Genomic DNA, 17,865 nt, shown 5'->3' on the forward strand with positions numbered 1-17,865 from the left:
GGGGAGAGGGGAGGGGGGGAACCATTTCTTTAAACTTTTTATATACTCCCTAGATCATAATATCAAAACTAATAGCAGCAGACGTCAGTCATCAAGCTTCTACGCCAGTGCTATTCATTTGGAGAGCTCCCAATTCTTGTGGGGAGCTAGTTTTCCCCAACATCGTGGGTAAATAAATTAATGAAACAGCGGAAAGCTGAACTGGCCTTCAGCCAACATTCATTTCTGTATTCACTTAACAAGTCAACATTTTGATTGACATCATTAAATTTGAACGCGTTTCACTTCCTATTGCTTCGCCACATAGCGGTAAAAGTTGGTTGTCTTTCACTTTTTTTCCTGCCTGCGGATTCGTCACAGGTTCGAACCTGCCTGCCTACTAACACCCCCCCTTTTTTTTTTAAAACCAAACACTCAGGCAACGAGCGTCACTTTTTTTTTCGTGCTCAACACACCTCCAAACACCCGGGCAATGCCGGATACCCCTGCTAGTGGGGAGCGGGTGTTTTTTTGTTAGATTATGTACTTATTAAAAGGGAAGTAACCAAGATTTTTAATCAAGGATTTAATTCTCTTATGTTGACGGATTCATCAAAAACAAATCTACGAAAACGACTTCTTTATGTATGCATGTCCAAATATAGAAATTAGCAGAAAATAAAGAGATATGATAGAGAGGGGGAGTTAAACGGGTGGGGAAGGAAAGTGAAAAAGACAGGAAATAGAGGCTTTAATAGAAATATAGTAAACTTTTTCTCTAGGCAACACTGAGTAGCCCTGCGAGTATACTAAAAAAAAAAAAAAAGGTCAAAGCAAGTCGACACTTTAATAAAAGCTTGATTAATTCCCAGCCGCAGACAGGTGTTTCGCGGAGTGAATAAATATATGCAATAGAATTTATAGATTATTATTGTTTTAAAACAACAAATATATCAGTAATTAATTCGGTCTATGGAAATTAATGATAACACCTGGCTTCTTGCTGAGTGAGGTAAGAGCACAGGGGAAGAAATGGAAGAGTCAGTTTTAAAGAGGAAAAACTATGAAAACAAAATATTATAAACTTGAACTTGTTTTATATATATATATAGATAGATAGATAATAGCCTGGGTTCCTGGCGTTGCCGGGTGTTTGAAGGTGTGGGGTGAACATAAAAAAAAAAAGTTGGTAGTAGGAGGAAAAGAATGTGAAAAAAAAAACGTGACGTCTTTGCCGTTGTGTCCACCATCATTTCACAAGCATAAATAAATGCTGATGCTATTCTCTATCTATATAAGAGCCAAGTACGTCCAAGGATGGAATACTGTTGCCACATCTGGGCAGGAGCTGCTAGAAAGGACTTGGCCTGCCTTGATAGAGTTCAAAATAGACTTTGTAGCCTCGTAGGAGATGTCCTTTTCTCTTCCTTGCAGCCTCTACCTCACAGAAGAGATGTTGCGAGTTTGTCTCTGATGTATCGTTATTTTCATTGAAAGTGTTCGACTGAGCTTCAATCTATGGTCCCCCCTCACCAATCTTTCACAAGAAAAACTCGTCTAGCTGTAAACACTATCAATAATTTATCCCCCCACTCTTTATCTGTGCCTAAACCTAAACATAGATTCCATGAACAAAGCTTCTTTCTTAGAACTGCACGCCTGTGGAATTGCCTTCTGTTTTCCTGCTTTCCGGCTGACTACAATATGGTTGTCTTCAAGTCTAACGTAAATAAGTTCTTGATGAGCCGTTCCATATAAGTTATCAAATTTACCAAATTTTCATTACTAATGATTACTATATTGTCCAATTTCTACTGTACACTCTTTAACCCTTATCCTTGAGTGGCCTCTTGGCCTTGATAATGTGGTGATGCCTATGTAAAAAAAAAAAAAAAAAAAAAAAAATATATACGCTTGTGGCGAATGATCTATAGGTTTTGGTTTTACTGGTATTTTAAAATCAATAAATATTTATTATTTTTTGTATTTCTATCAGCAGTGAATGGTTTTGTTTTAAACAAAATCCAAATAAAACAAGCGAAACATACATGGTCCCCCGTAAGTGTACAGTGATCGAGGCATGAAAAAAAGGACAACGTTCAGCATTTGCCCTGCCCCCCTCCATTTAGCCTCAAAAGTCTCTATGGGATGCCAAATCCTGGTGAAAATGAACGGTGCAGTTTTAGGCCTTAACATAAGTAAATTTGAGTTCAGCATCATGCAAAAATGCTAGACATACACTGAAAATTTTCGACAAATAGGGTAAAATAGTCCCAAAAAAGGAATATTTTTTTTAGCCCTACAGGAGGCCCTGGGGCACACCCAAGAGTTATCGCAAAATATAGACATACAAAATTTTATAGAAATCAGTTAGTTACAACATGTCAGAATGTTTTATAAACATCAAATGCATCAAATTTTTTAAATAAGTGCAAAAGTGTCAACTTCAACCATTTTAACCCAAAAGGGACGACGTGGGGGGGGGGGGCAGAGCTTTACCGGAAAATGTGTTCTGTTACTTTTTTGTCCATATCATGTTTAATGTTTATGCAAAATTTCAAAAAAACTCCAAGGCGTTGTTATTGAGAAAGTGCGGACGAACTGATAGACGAAGGCGAATTTACAGGTCCACCCTTTTCCTCTGTCGGGGGATCAAAAAGACAATTAAAGGAATCTTTTTTGGCATCAGAAAGTAGGCACAAATTTTTCTGATTCCAATACCCAAAAAAGTTCTGTTTTTCCAATTTGCTATTAATCGTTCCAACACACACAACCAATAACAGCCAAAGTATATACATTCATACATATATACACACATATATATATATATATATATATATATATATATATACACAAAAATAAAAATTACAATAAGTTTACCAAGGTAATCAAAATGGTAAACTTAAAATATATTATAAATATTAAAAAGTTAATATTTACAAGTAAAATAAACTCAGCCAGATGTAAAAGCTCAAGAAAACCGAAAAGGAAATAGAGCTTATAATATGAAAAAATGATTAATAAAAGATGTTAAAAGACATCTTGAAAAGAGTTAAAACATATTTAATTTTAAAAAGGAAGCACAAGATAAGTGGATAGTCTTTAATCCGCGGAGTTTCGAAGAAATACTCTCCTTCTCATCAGAGGGCAGGAATTAGCAAAATGCAGGATCGGATTTTGCATATAAAAGCATTTAATGAAACTACAAGTAAGTCACAGATCTTACTTGGTTAAAAAAATGAAAGGGTGTGGTAAGGGGGAACAGGAGGCAAAAGAAAAATGATAAAAAGATTTTACATGAATGGATAGTCCGGTGAAGGGTAAAAATCCAAGAATGGTAAAATCCAAAATGGTCGAATTTAAAATTTCAATCCAATGGGTAAATTCCAAATGGTCCAAAATAATCCAAAAGGCAGAGTTCCTTGGAAAAAAGCGCAAATGGAATGAATTCCAAATCATTAAAAGAAAAAGCACTGAAGATAATATTTAAAACACGTCTGTCAAGGCTGGATGAATCAAAAAAATCCAAAATTGCTTGCTGAAAACCTCAGATGAAATTAAGCATCGATGGCATAAACACTTTCATGATCTTTTTCATAACCCATCCAATGTTGATGTTGCTGCAATAGAAAGTATCCCTCAATGTTCCTTTTGTCCGGAACTTGATGTTGAACCGACTCTTGTGGAAACAGTTGACTGCATAAAACAGATAAACTCGAACAAAGCCCCTGGGTTGGATGGCATCCCTGTTGAGCTGCTGATACATGGTGGTGTCAATGTACATTGTGTGGTCCACTCTTTGATATTGTCAGTATGGCAGGGTGACCCGGTTGCCCAAGATTGGGTAGATGCCATCTTGGTTATGTTGTACAAAGGAAAGGGTACAAGATCTGATTGTGGAAATTATCGAGGTATCTCGCTGCTGAGTGCGGTTGGAAAGGTATTTGCACGGCACTTGCTAAACCGATTGGAAAAGTATGTATGTCCTAATATCCTTCCGGAATCCCAGTCTGGTTTTAGAGGTAGGCGAGGAATTGTGGATATGGTGTTTTCTGCTAGATTGAACAGCGTATGCCTCTTTGCCAGGTGTTTGTGGACTTAACCAAGGCGTTTGACACAGTCAACCATGAGGCTCTCTGGAAAGTGCTGGAAAAATTTGGCTGTACACCTGCTTTTACAGACAAGTTCAAGCAACTTCATCATAGAATGAAAGGTCGTGTCAACTTCAATGGTCAGCTTTCGGAAGAATTCCCCATTGATAATAGTGTGAAGCAGAGTGATATAGCTGCACCGACATAATTGACTGCTGTGCTCTGGTATGGTTTCCACGATTGTGATATGGGTGTTTATATTAGATTCCGAACGACTGGAAAGGTGTTCAACCTTAGAAGATTCCAAGCCAAAACACTTGTTAGTGATAGACTTGTTAGGGAACTGTTGTATGCTGATGATGCTGACCTGGTAACACACTCCCCAGTAGATATGCAACTAGTGATGGATCTCTTTACAAATGCTTGTACCTGCTTCAGACTGACAGTTAGGATTAAGAAAACTAAAGTCATGTACACTCCCGCTCCCGATGATCTGTATGTGGAACCTGATATCTTTGTCTGTGGTAAGCGCCTTGAAGTCGTAAAAAATTTTGTCTACCTTGGGAGTGCCTTATCAAATGATGGCACTCTTAATGTGGAAATAAGACAGAGAATCGGCAAGGCATCTAATGCTTTTGGAAGGTTACAAGATAGAGTCTGGTCTGACAGTGATCTGACTCTGGCAACTAAAATTTCAGTATATCAAGCATGTGTAGTACCATCCCTACTCTACGCATCTGAAACTTGGACCTTGTACCGGTCACATATAGAATTGCTCGAGAGGTTCCATCAGCACTGCCTTAGACACATTCTTGGTTTAAAGTAGTATAGCTTTGTCCCTGATACATATGTCTTAAAAAAGGCCAAAACAACCAGTATTGCTACCATTGTTATTAAGAACCAGTTGCGTTGGGCGGGTCATCTCATCCGGTTTGAAGACTATCGTCTCCCAAAACAATTGTTCTATGGTTAGCTCTTTATTGGAAAAAGACCCCAACACAAGCCCAAAAAACGTTTTCGTGATAGCATAAAGGAGAGTGGTGAGCTTTCATATTCCTGTTGACAGTTGGGAGTCCCTAGTGAATGATCGCAAGCAGTGGAGGACACTGATATACAGGGGTGCAGAACACTATGAAGTAACAAAAATAGACCGAGCGAAGCTTAAGAGAGCATGTACGAAATGCGAAACCTTGCCGCCCAACCATGGAGATCTCTGGATTTGTAAGGTGTGTGACCGGGCTCTATTGTCTAAGGCAGGTTTTGTTAATCACATGAAAGCCCATGATAATACAGGTTCCGCTGCTGTTAGTCTCATACAAATCTGTGAGCGTTTTCAGTGTCATGGCTGCTTGAGGGTGTGCAAGTCGCTGGCAGGGCTAAAGAGTCATATTCGGGCACATGGACTTTTAGTGACTGAGGGAGTGGCTATCGTCTGACAAGACGTTGCAATCATCATATATATGTATATATATATATATGTATATATATATGCATACATAAAATATACATATATATATACATACATACATAATTATACATACATATATATACATACATACATATATATATATATATATCTACATATATAATTATACATACATACACATATACATAATATATACACACATATATATATAAATATATATACATAATATACACACACATAAATATACATACATACATATATATACATATACATGATGATTGCAACGTCTTGTCAGACGAGTGCCACTCCCTCAGACACTTAATGACCGAAATGACTTCCATTGCCACAGGACCATTTTCATAGATAAATTCCTGAGGGAGTATCTATAAACAGATGATCTTACAGAGTCTTAGCTTTGTACGACAGCTAAGTCTCTCGGTTCAAAATGTTGACATCCAGCAACAAGCAAGAGTAAGATAGCCAACAACAAGTCAAACTGCAGACCAGCTTAATGCGGGTACTGGTCTCCCGCTTTATGTTTTTTAACATTTGCTTCTCCTAGAGAGGTTGCATTCACTACGGCTTACAGGAGCCCCCTCCACCCCGGAATATACATATATATACACATATACTTACACACATATATATATATATATACATATATGGTGATTGTAACGTCTTGTCAGACGAGTTCCCCTCCTTCAGACACTTAATATTCATGAGCCCAAAAATGACTTTTTTTTTAGTCCTACTGGTGAATTCACACACTCAAGCAGGCATGATACTGAAGACGGTCATTGAGATCAATTATTACATGCTTCCAACATTTCAAGCCTCCTTGCTTCACAACTTTTCCATCTCTAAAGGACCATTTTCATAGACAATGCCTGAGGGAGTATCTATACACAGATGATGTTACAGAGTCTTAACTTTGTACATCAGCTAAGTCTCTCTTTCGGTTCAAAATGTTGAGATCTAGCAACAAGCAAGAGCAAGATAGCCAGCAACAAGTTAAACTGCAGACCAGCTTAATGCGGGTACTGGTCGCCCGCTTTATGGTTTTTTTTTAAATTAAAGATTTGCTTCTCCTAGAAAGGTTGCCTTCACCACAGCTTATGGGAGCCCTCTCCACCCCAACACACACATCCATACACACAAATATACACGGTGCTAGTTGGCCGTTGACCCAGAAAAAGGGTTCATTCGCCCCTTTGGAAGGTCTTGTTTTTAATCCTTTAGGGAGACTAGCCGCCCTCCTCACCAAACAAGTCTGGTGGGGGAACCAGTTTAGTCGCCGGTGACCCGACCATGAGGTAGGTAGTACTGGGTTACGATATATATATATATATATATATATATATATATATACATTAGCAAAAGTACCCATCGTTGACTGGGTTCAAAAACAGCCTGCAGAAAATGGACTCTGATTTATGAAAGTATGATAGGTTATGAAAAGAAAGGGTTGTAAAGAGATAACTTCGAATTTGGGGATATCAAAACCAAAGCAAAATATGATGAAAGTAAAAATAACATAGATTAAACCCCGTAATTTATTATACCATAATTCTCATAATTACACCTTCATTCACAGTAGTTTCTATGGCAGATTGCTATATTTTCATTTTAGTGAATGTAAGTTAAAAAAAAAAAAATAGAAATCTTTTAATTATTAATTGAGCCAAATTTTAGAAGACCGTTTGGGGGGGGGTCTTCAAAGTAAGGCCCGTGAGCTGGATCGAGCCTGCTAAAGTCCTTAATCGGGCCTGTGGATCTCTTATAAAGAATATAAATATATTAAAAAAAAAAAATCTAAAACGTTGTAATATGTAAAAAAGAATTGTGGTGTTTTGTGCTTTTTTGTTCAGAAAATGATTAAAAAGAAAATGAAATTTTGGAGAACCAATTTCACTAAAAAGCAATATTGCTCGTATGCACAAAGTGCCCTGTTAAACACGATCCCAAATAGTAACCTCTTATGTTGCAAGTAGTAATATACATTGTTTGCAGTGAAAGAATAAGAAAGAAAAACTATAAACAAGCAAAAAAAAAAATTATTGAAATAAAAAATTAAGAAATAAAGCCTAAAATGAATTTAAAATTATTATTTTTAATTATTCTTCTCTAAGCCAGGGATCTCCAAACTACGGCCCACAGGCCAGATCTGGCCCATGGAGCTCTTATTGAAAACGTAAAAACATTCAGGAAAAATGAAGTGAAAATAGCGTGATGGTTGTCCTTTTTGTTTAGAAAATAATTTTTAAAAGTGCAGTTTTGGATAACCAGTTTCACTTAAAACAAAATATAAAACATGTCTAGAAATAATATCAAATCTGCAACACTGAGAAACTATGCGTGCTTGCACATACCTAGATGGCCACTAGCAATAACGTAAGAAATGACATTGCCTAATATCCAGAAAAATACTTGTTTGCAGAAAATTTAAATGTGATATTCGTTTTCAGCGTAACCAAAAATTTTACCCAAGTCGTCATTTTAAAGGAAAATGTTAAGGTGGAAACTAGGTAAAAATTTATCAATTTTTTTTTTATTTATTTGCCATGAGAATAAAATGTGACACAAGGTTGTTTTTAATGTGGGGAGAAAACCAGTTCCCCAAAATGGAGCACCCAGACCATTTGGTAAAAATACAAATTGCCTTAGTATTGAAGGGTTAGGGTTAGGGTTATCAATTAGGGTTAGGGTTAGGGTTAGGGTTATCAATTTGTTTTTTTATTTATTTGCCATGAGAATAAAATGTGACACAAGGTTGTTTTTAATGTGGGGAGAAAACCAGTTCCCCAAAATGGAGCACCCAGACCATTTGGTAAAAATACAAATTGCCTTAGTATTGAAGGGTTACCCCTACATTGACAAAAGACAAATTAACTAAAGTGTAGCATCCGAACAGATATGCGAAATATTGGATGCAAGTAACGTACGTAACCGGACTGGAAGAATCTGCTTTCAATTTAATTGTTTAAATTCAAGTTTAAAATGTAAAAGTTGTTTATCATTTCCGGTCTGGTTAAGTACCTTATTTGAAGATGACAACCACGATTATTACTATTACTATTTTTACAAGGGATTCATTACTTATCAAGGCTTTAAGGCCACTCGAGGACAAGAGTTAATGTATGTAAGGTGGTATTGTAGTAATCGTTAATGATGTGAATTGGGTATAATTTGCCTTATTTAAGGGGAAACAAACACTTGTTTACATTGGACTTGAAGCCTACCATATTGTAATCGGGTTGAAAACAGGCCATTGGAAGAGTTGTTCCACAGGCAAGCAGTTCTATGAAAAAAGCTTTGTTTATGGAATCTGCGTTTAGATTTAGGCACAGCTAGAGAGTGAGGGAAATTGTTGATAGTGTAGCTAGTCAAGTGTTTTTTGTGAAAGTTTGGCAAGGGAGGAACCAGAAATTGGAGCTCAGACGAGCACTGGCAATGAAAAGAATGATGGAGCAGAGACAGGCTTGCAACGTCTCATCTGTGGGAAAGATTACAGGGAAGTTTACTATTTTTTTTTGTTGTTTTTTTTTGTTTTTTATTCAATTTTCACCCAAAACAAGGCACAGTGCCACTTTGAAGCAGGGGGCTACTATCAGGGACTTAATTAGCAGGGCCATTATGAAGGGAGATGAGTAGAAAGATGTTTGTTCACATTACACTTGAACTTCTGTATATCAGTACAGTTGGAAAAGCAGAATCCCGGAAGGGAGTTCCAAAGACCCGCAGTTCTGGGGAAGAAACTATTGGAGTAAAAGGCTTTCTTGCACCTAGGGATCTCTACTGTAAAGGGATGAGATTTACTAGCTTGTCGGGGTAGTTACGTCGGGGAGGTACAAGTGTTTGCAGTTTGTCAAAGCATTCACCATTAAAGTATTTGTAGAACAGATAGAGGGATGCAACATCTCGTCGATGGGACAGAGGCTGAAGCCTAGATGACAGTTCAGGACCTATCAGGTTGGCGACTCTCTTTTGAACCCTGTACAGGAGCGAGAGACAAGCAGCAGATGCACCAGCCCAGATGTGACAACAGTAATCCATACATGGTGGCCTTATAGAGGTACAGGATACTGTCAGGCGTAAGTAGTTTTCTAGCACGGTAGAGGGAGCCAACCTTCCTCACAGCAGCCTTGATAATGCTCTTAATGTATCTATTCCAGTTCATATTCCCTGTAAACGTTAGGCCGAGGAGTTTAAAAGAAGTACTTTCAGGCAATGTGTTCTTGGCCATTGCTATTGGTGGTAGAGAAGGTTTCTTATAAGTTATTGAAAGAAACAAGCTTAGTCTTAGCAGCATTGAATGTGACCATCCATTTTTGTCCCCATTCCACTACAGTTGGAGGTCATCCTCTAGTGTTTCTGCCATTTCCTTGGATATGTGTTCATTTGTTTTCCCCTCATATCTGTTATAGAGAGTGGTGTCATCAGCAAATATACCCATCTCAGAAACCATTTTATCAGGGAGGTCATTTATGAATATCAGGAATAATAGAGGTCCAAGGATAGACCCCTGAGGTACTCCCGCATTTATGTCATATTGTTTAGATGTACGACTGTCGAGGACAACTTTGATTTTTCTCTTACTTAAGAAGGATTTAATTACATTATGAATTCTTCCAGTGATTCCATATGATCTAATTTTCCTTAGAAGACCATCGTGCCATTATTATTAATGTTATTATTAATATTATTATTATGTTGTTATTATTATTAATATTATTAATGTTATTAATAATGTTGTTATTATTAATGTTAATATTATTATTGTTGTTAATGTTATTAATATTATTATTATTAATATTATTATTGTTTTTATTATCATCATTAATGTTATTAATATTATTATTAATAATGTTATTATCATCATCATCATTAATAATGTTATCATCATCATCAATATTAATATTATCTCTACTCTTACTCTTATTTTTTTATATTCATCTCCAGGTTTTATTTTAATGTTCATTTAAGCATTTTCTCCCTAATGTATCCTAAGTCAGATGCCACATTTCCCAATATCTGTAACTTAGCTCTATTCTTGTCTTCTGATGAGAAGCACTAGGCTTCGAAATGCCATGGCATGAATAGCATTTATAGCCGCCTCCTCCAATGATACTTATTCTTTATTAAACCGACATATAAATTCATATATACTCATATTCATTGTATCTTCTCTATAACTTGATTTATGTGGTTATGCTCCACCCTCACATGTTGAGTTTCATGTATCCTGATAAGTCTCCATTTAAAGAATCTTTAGGAAAGGAAGAATTTTTGTTTTCCTTCCAAATTACAAATTTATGAACAGCAAAGAAAAAAAATCTCTCTAAAAAAAGTTTTATTCAATAAAAAGTAGATTGTCCTTGTATCCTCTTTCCCCTAAAATCACTATTCAGTAAATTAATACAACAACAATTACTTCCGGTTAACTAAGGTGCACGTGCTAACATTTCGGACGACGTTTTACGTTTGTTTGTTTTTTTGTTTTTTTTTTAAATGTTTATTTTAACTGTAACAACTCCGGCAGCCGCCACAATACTCCCCGTCCCTCCACCCCTACCATGTAAACAGAATTTGTGTGAAATATTAAACAGTTCTTCTGTTCTGTTAATGTCGGCGTGTTACTTACGGAAAAAACGGCTAATTAAACTGCAGAAGCACCTGTTAAAAACGATACAAATTATATAATCGAATATCCCCCCCCCCTCCAAAAAAAAAAGAACGAGGAACATAAAATGTTTTGTAAACCGCTTGGGAAAACTTAATCGTTTAGATTAAGCATTAAAAACTTCGTAACAACACAAAAAAATTAACCACTTTTTTTTTTTTTAACTTTCTTATTTCGAATGTCCGCTAAAAATTCCTCCGCGATGAGACAAGTCACTTTACTACACGAACACATCATGCAAGAAAAGCGATACTTTTACAGTTTAATCAAGAATATTGGAAAAAAAAAAAAAAAAAAGAAGTTATATTGTACGTATCCATTTTGAACTGAAGATCTCCGAAAAAAAAATTTCACTTAATTTGATCGAGTAGTTTATTATTATTATTATTATTATTATTATTATTATTATTATTATTATTATTATTATTTTACAGCGGAAAACCCGCTTTGGGTTTGTATTACTGTACACATAGATTCGAAAAAGTTGTCAAAAAACATATATATAACAAATAAATGTTATCAAAGGCAAGATAAGTTACTTTTCTACCAAACTGGATATATTTTTCGTGTTTTTATTCAATGTAACATGTTTATTCAGCTCGAAAACCATACAGTGTTTACCGATGTATTGGAAAATTCAAGATGGCGCCTCATTCCCTCTTTTACACGGTAAGTTTGGAAAAAGGTGTTAAAAATAAAAAAAAAAACAAAATACTATTAAAACCCCGCCGAATATATGTCAACCTATGTCACGGTAACATATATTGAGCGGGTTTTTAACAGCATTTTATCTAGTTTTTTTTTTATTTATAACATCTTTTCCCAAACTTACCGTGTTAAAGAGAGAGTCAGACGCCATCTTGAATTTTCCAATACATCGGTAAACACTGTATGGTTTTCGAGATGAATAAACACGTTACATTGAATAAAAACACGAAAAATATATCCAGTTTGGTAGAAAAGTAACTTATCTTGCCTTTGATAACATTTATTTGTTATATATTTGTTTTTGGACAACTTTTTCGAATCTATGTGTACAGTAATACAAACCCAAAACGTGTTTTATGAGAGCGCAATGAAGGTAGTCATCTTAGGGGAGATAACTCAGTTTAAAGCGCCGACACTCCTTTCCCATCTTTAATACTAGCTTTTCTTCTTAAAAATCGAAACATGACTACCTTTTGCTGGGTATCATAACAAATTGATCAAATTAAGTGAAAATTTTTTTTGGAGAACATCATTCCATAACTGATATGTACAATATAACCTTTTCGATATTTTTATTTTTTAATGTCTTGATTAAACTGTACAAGTTCCTATGTTTCTTATAAAATTTCAAATAAAATAAAAACTTAATCTTTTAATTTTGCTATTAAAAGTATTAATAAAGACGAATTGTTTTATGTTTATCTGTATGAGTTTGTTCATTTTTATTGTTTATTTTTCAATAATGCCTTTTTCAATAAATCGCTTCTACCACTTCCGGTAGCACTCCGCAGAAAATTAAGAAGTACGTTAGCTAACTATAAAAATAAATCAATAAATAATAATCAAACGATTTTTAGAATGGTTTGAATTTTAATAAAGTATGTTGTTCGCATTTTTCTGATCATTTTTTTCTTAAAAAAAAAATTAAAAATTACATTTCTTTTTAAAAGTAAATCCATTTTGAAAATTGGTAAAATTCGTTCGATTATTTTCTTAAAAAATAAAGTTTTGAAATTTTTAATTATAAAAAAACTGGACACTTTTTCTTTGCAAAATTGTCGGTGTATAGTTAGAATTAAACTTGTCAAAAAAAAAAAAAAAGAAAAGAAAAAAGCAGAGAGTGATTGTTCAAAGAAAGGCGACAGAAACAAAGGAGATAAACCGTGAAACAAGGGATAGTTTTATTTTTTTTATAAAATTGTTAGGTGAAAGTACAGAAAAGTTACAAAACACCCACTCTTCATGTTAAGAATGGCTTTCTAAATAACATTATTTTTGTGCTGTGCAATAAGTTCATAATCATCAATTTGGTTGACAAGCAGTAAAAACAGTATTTTAATTAATATCAAATTTTTTTTTAATAAAAGTTAATTTAATTAAATAACTAAAACACCAATTGAAGTTATCTAAAATATGCTTTCCAAAATAAGCAATTTGAGTTATGCCCCCCCCCTATTTCTGCAATCAGTAAATTTTTACTTTCTCTTCACATTAGCTTGGATGTACCTCACCATTTTATTTTTTTATTTTGTATTCTTTTCTTATTAATGAGTTCAATTTATGATAAAAGAAGGAGGTACCATTTAAAATCGCCGCAAATCATTTCTTCATTTGCATAATTTAAAACTAAACATTAATCAGAAATTACTTTTCCAGAGCATTCATCGTCAAGCCTAAATATCAGCTGACGTAAACAAACTCAGGCGGAATTTGATGAATGACATTATCATTATTTATTTTTTTAATCGTAACATAATATTCAATAGAGGACTGATTCTATAATAATACATACGCAATCTGTATAAAATAAAATATCATGTTTAAGCGTATTGTACGACCGGGCAACGCCGGGCGGTCGGTCAGCTAGTTCTAAATAAGCTGAAGGCTTTAATATCAACAATTGAATCTGATAGAAAACCATTTGCTGCTTAACCTTGAGATGAGTAGTTTACTATTTATAATTTAATAACCAAACCACACTGTAATAATATCATTCAATTCTTACGATAGTATTTGCCACATTGGCGCTTCTACACTATCGGGACGAAATTTCGGAACTCGTAAAACTGAATTTCACATGAAACCAATGGTATCTACGTATTTCTCATATTTTTTAAGATGATTATGATGGACGTACACGAGTGAGGCCGGGAGGCCCCTATAGCGAAGTATGCATCGGTTCCGGTGTTGTACGCAGTTCGTTTGAGGGAGTGTTCTTTATCCCGAAAAAGAAAGAAGTTTGGCTCCTTTTTTTTTTCTTTTTTTTTTTTTTTTGCTTATTTTGTTGTTTTCTTTTTTTTATGGATATTTTTTTTTTTGCCGGTTTTTTTTTGGGGGGGGGGCTGGAGTATTTCGCTAGCGGGGCCTCGCTCGTGTACGTCAGCCCAAATGAGAGGTAATTTTCCGTTTCGATTCAAACAAGATGGCGGCAATTTTTCACCTGTTAGCACGATGAAAGTTGGGTTTTTTTTTAATAATTCATTAATATTCAGGTAACTCCGACTGCATAATTTGGAAGCTACCATTGTAACTTATTAGAATTGACCAAAAAGAAATCAGTTGAAAACATTGGGGGTTTTTTTTTTTGTTGTTGTTTTTTATCTGAAAACTCCATTTATCAACTAGGAAATCTTGTCCCATATAATGCAGAAGCGCCGAAATATTTATTTGCACAAAATATTTAAAAATTTAAATTAGGAACAAGGCCATTCAAAAGTGTGGGAATAATCGGTGTCATTGGTCATTCTTGGTTTCAAACACTCAAATTTTTCTATCCTACTCTTAACTAGAAATATCTGTCACCACAATACCACATTCACTTCAGGGGCTGTCCTACTAAAGTTGTTTTGTTCTATCCTACAGCAATAACTTAGACACCAGGGTCGCAAAGATTGAGAAATCATCGCCCTCGAGGAGGAGAACTCTAGCCTGCAAAAAGTGCCTGGGTAGCCCCGTCTGCATTCCTTGGTGAGAGCGCCTCAGGCGATTTGCAATAAACTAACCTTTTCTTAAAGAGAGAAGGCTGAGCCTAGGAGGGTGGACCTCCTAGAACTGTACAGAACTAAACTCCCACCGCAAAATCAACAGGGCTGCCCTACTTAAGATAAACCCAAATTTGAAAAAGTTTTTATTGAATTATTTACAGTAATAACATTTCATTGGCGAGGGAATGGGGAATAAACAAGAAGGAACAAACATTGGTTAGCAAAACCCCTCCCAACCTTTTCTAAATAATAGACCACCCACTGTTTTTCAGTTTGCTGAAAACAAGCAGGTCAATCTCTAAGTGGGAGTGGAATATAAGTGTGGATGAAAAAGAGGTAGGGGGGAGTGGATATAATCCTTACAAGATGATGAGGATAAAGGCCAAGGATGAAAAGAAATAAAAGTGGGGAGTGGGAATCTTGCAAGCCTTTTATTATCAGGGAGAGGGTCGGGAACTAGAAACTTAAAAACTTATCTAAAGGACTAGGGTCCGCTCTTCTCACACGCAAACTTGCCACTCTTATCCAGTCTTTCAAACTCCGGGGAATGAATGAATCAAATTGAACACATTTTTACCATAGACAACAAAATGGTACAACCCAATAATATATAACAAATAAGCGTTCTCAAAAGATAAATTACTTTTCTACCTACTTGGATATATATATATATATATATATATATATATATATATATATATATATATATATATATATATATATATTTTGCGTTTTAACTTATTTTAAAGCGTTTATCAAGATTGAAACGCAAGTAGTGCTGACTGCTGAGCTGAGCGCATAAGTTAAAACGGCAACAAAGATGGCGTATGAGTTCGTCACTTTCAAGTCTCAAGAATCGCTCAAAACTCGGAAATAAATAAGAATATTGGTAAGAATCCGCTAAATAAATATCCCCGTGACATTTATTGGGTGAATTTCTATCAGTATTATGCTTTATTTTCGGATTTTGGTCGATTATCGACACTCCAAAGGTAGCAGCCTCATATCCGCCATCTTTGTTGTCGTTTAAACTTAAGTAACTAGCACTACTTGCGTTTAAAACTTAATAAACTACTTAAAAGAAGTTAAAACATTGCAAACATATCCAGATAGGTAGAAGAGTTATTTTGTCGTTGGTAACGTTTATCGTTTTGTTTTGTTTAGGGGGGGGGGCACATCTTTAGTTTGTTGTCTATAGTAAAAAAAAAATGTTTACTTTTTTTATATATAAAACTTTATTTTCGTAAAGATAATGTTGTTTCAAAAACAGTAGCCATCTTCAAGCTAAAATCTTCAATATAATTACCATAAATAGTTAACTTAAACGTTTTTGTTTTGTTTCTCTGGTAACTTTAACAGGTGAAAATATACGGGTTTTTTTTCTAATCAACAGGTGCGCTTTGTTTTTGTTTTTTGTTTTTTTTTCCTTTTCAAATTAAAACTGTTACGAAATTGATTAGCTGTGTGTGTATATCTCAGGATAATATATATATATATATATATATATATATATATATATATATATATATATATATATATAATCTCACAGACTTTGTACAAGAAAGATCTAAAACAAAAAAAAAATCAATATAAATATACAAAGAACTCATATTGTAACAGGTTCGGTGTCGACAGCAGTTGAACTATATTTGTCATCATTTTCTAACTGTATTGAAGAGCCGTGATACGGCGAATAAGCTACTAATGGATGACGTATATAATTAAAATAAATAACATGAGTGTGAATTTATGATTACATCTTTTGATTTTGCAATGACTATTATTAATATTACATTTATCCACAGAAAATTTTATAAGGAGATATATTTTATTTTATGGTACAACAACACAACATGCACTTATGTTATCGTACTGAAATAATAACGCCATTCTTAACATGAGGAAGGGTGTTTTTGTAACTATTTTGTACTTTCACCTAACAATTTAAAAAAAAAAGACATCGTGAAACTCCAAAATATAATTTAAATAATAATTAAAAAAACAGCACGATATCATAAGTGCATAAGCACCTATTTTATATATACATTTTCAGTATTATTTCCACAGTGCTCTACATGAGTAGAGCTAAGTAGTAAATCAGAAAATATATATGGCAATTAAGTTATATATTTTAGCCTGATGAATCCTTACGAGAATGAAATGCGGAAATTCTGTGCAGCTTAATATATATTTTTATAATACACACACACACACACACATATATATATCCTGGAGATTTTCTTCAGAGTTTAAACAAACATTTCTGTGTAGTTCATACACAATAAATATATTTTTCTACTTATATGGAGACAGCATTGTCAAGCTCTGATCAAAGCGTGGAATCTGTTTTGTCCTCCGTTACACAAGGAAAGATCCTTATTAGCGAGTACAATGTTTTAAACGTTTTCCTATCCAGGAAGCTCCTTAAATAGAGCGGGGAGGGGCAGCTGACTATCACACACCTCGAAGACCGATTTTGAAGTTTTAACCTGACGATTTCCTTCGGAAATAAAACATGGACGTTTCTATGTAGCTTGCTTGCTATAAGTATATTTTTATATGACGACTAAGCTCTGCTTCCGTATTGAACCTTGTTGGAATAATATAGGTAATACTTTATAAATTTTATGTGTAAAATTATGTATAACAAATTGACATATAGTAGAAGGTAATCAGTTTGGTGCATGTTTTACAATAAGCAACAAATCGATAATTGGTCAACAAAAAACTATAATAAATAATTGTTACTAAATGCAAGGTAAGTTACTTTTCTATCTACGTGAAGGAAGGAGTTTGTTGTTTTTTTGTTTTGTTGCGTTTTAACTTATTTTAAAGCGTTTATTAAATTTAAAATGTAAGTAGTGCTGCCGAGCTCTGGGGTTAAAATGACAACAAAGACGGCAAACATGAGGCTGCAACCCTTGGAGTCTAAAGAATAGCTGAAAACTCGGAAATAAATAATAAAAAAAAAATGCTGATAGAAATTTATCCAAAAAA

General features: G+C 34.5%; 1 protein-coding gene across 3 annotated transcripts in view; it reads right to left on the reverse strand.

Annotated features, from left to right (window-relative positions):
- The window catches only part of LOC145266290 (disks large homolog 5-like), a 317,592-nt gene that overhangs the window by 197,274 nt on the left and 102,453 nt on the right, over nucleotides 1-17,865 (reverse strand). The window lies entirely within an intron of this gene.

The sequence above is a fragment of the Euprymna scolopes genome, chromosome 41 (genome assembly GCF_053919585.1).
Source record: "Euprymna scolopes isolate OS-2025 chromosome 41, ASM5391958v1, whole genome shotgun sequence".
Lineage (NCBI taxonomy): Eukaryota > Metazoa > Mollusca > Cephalopoda > Sepiida > Sepiolidae > Euprymna > Euprymna scolopes.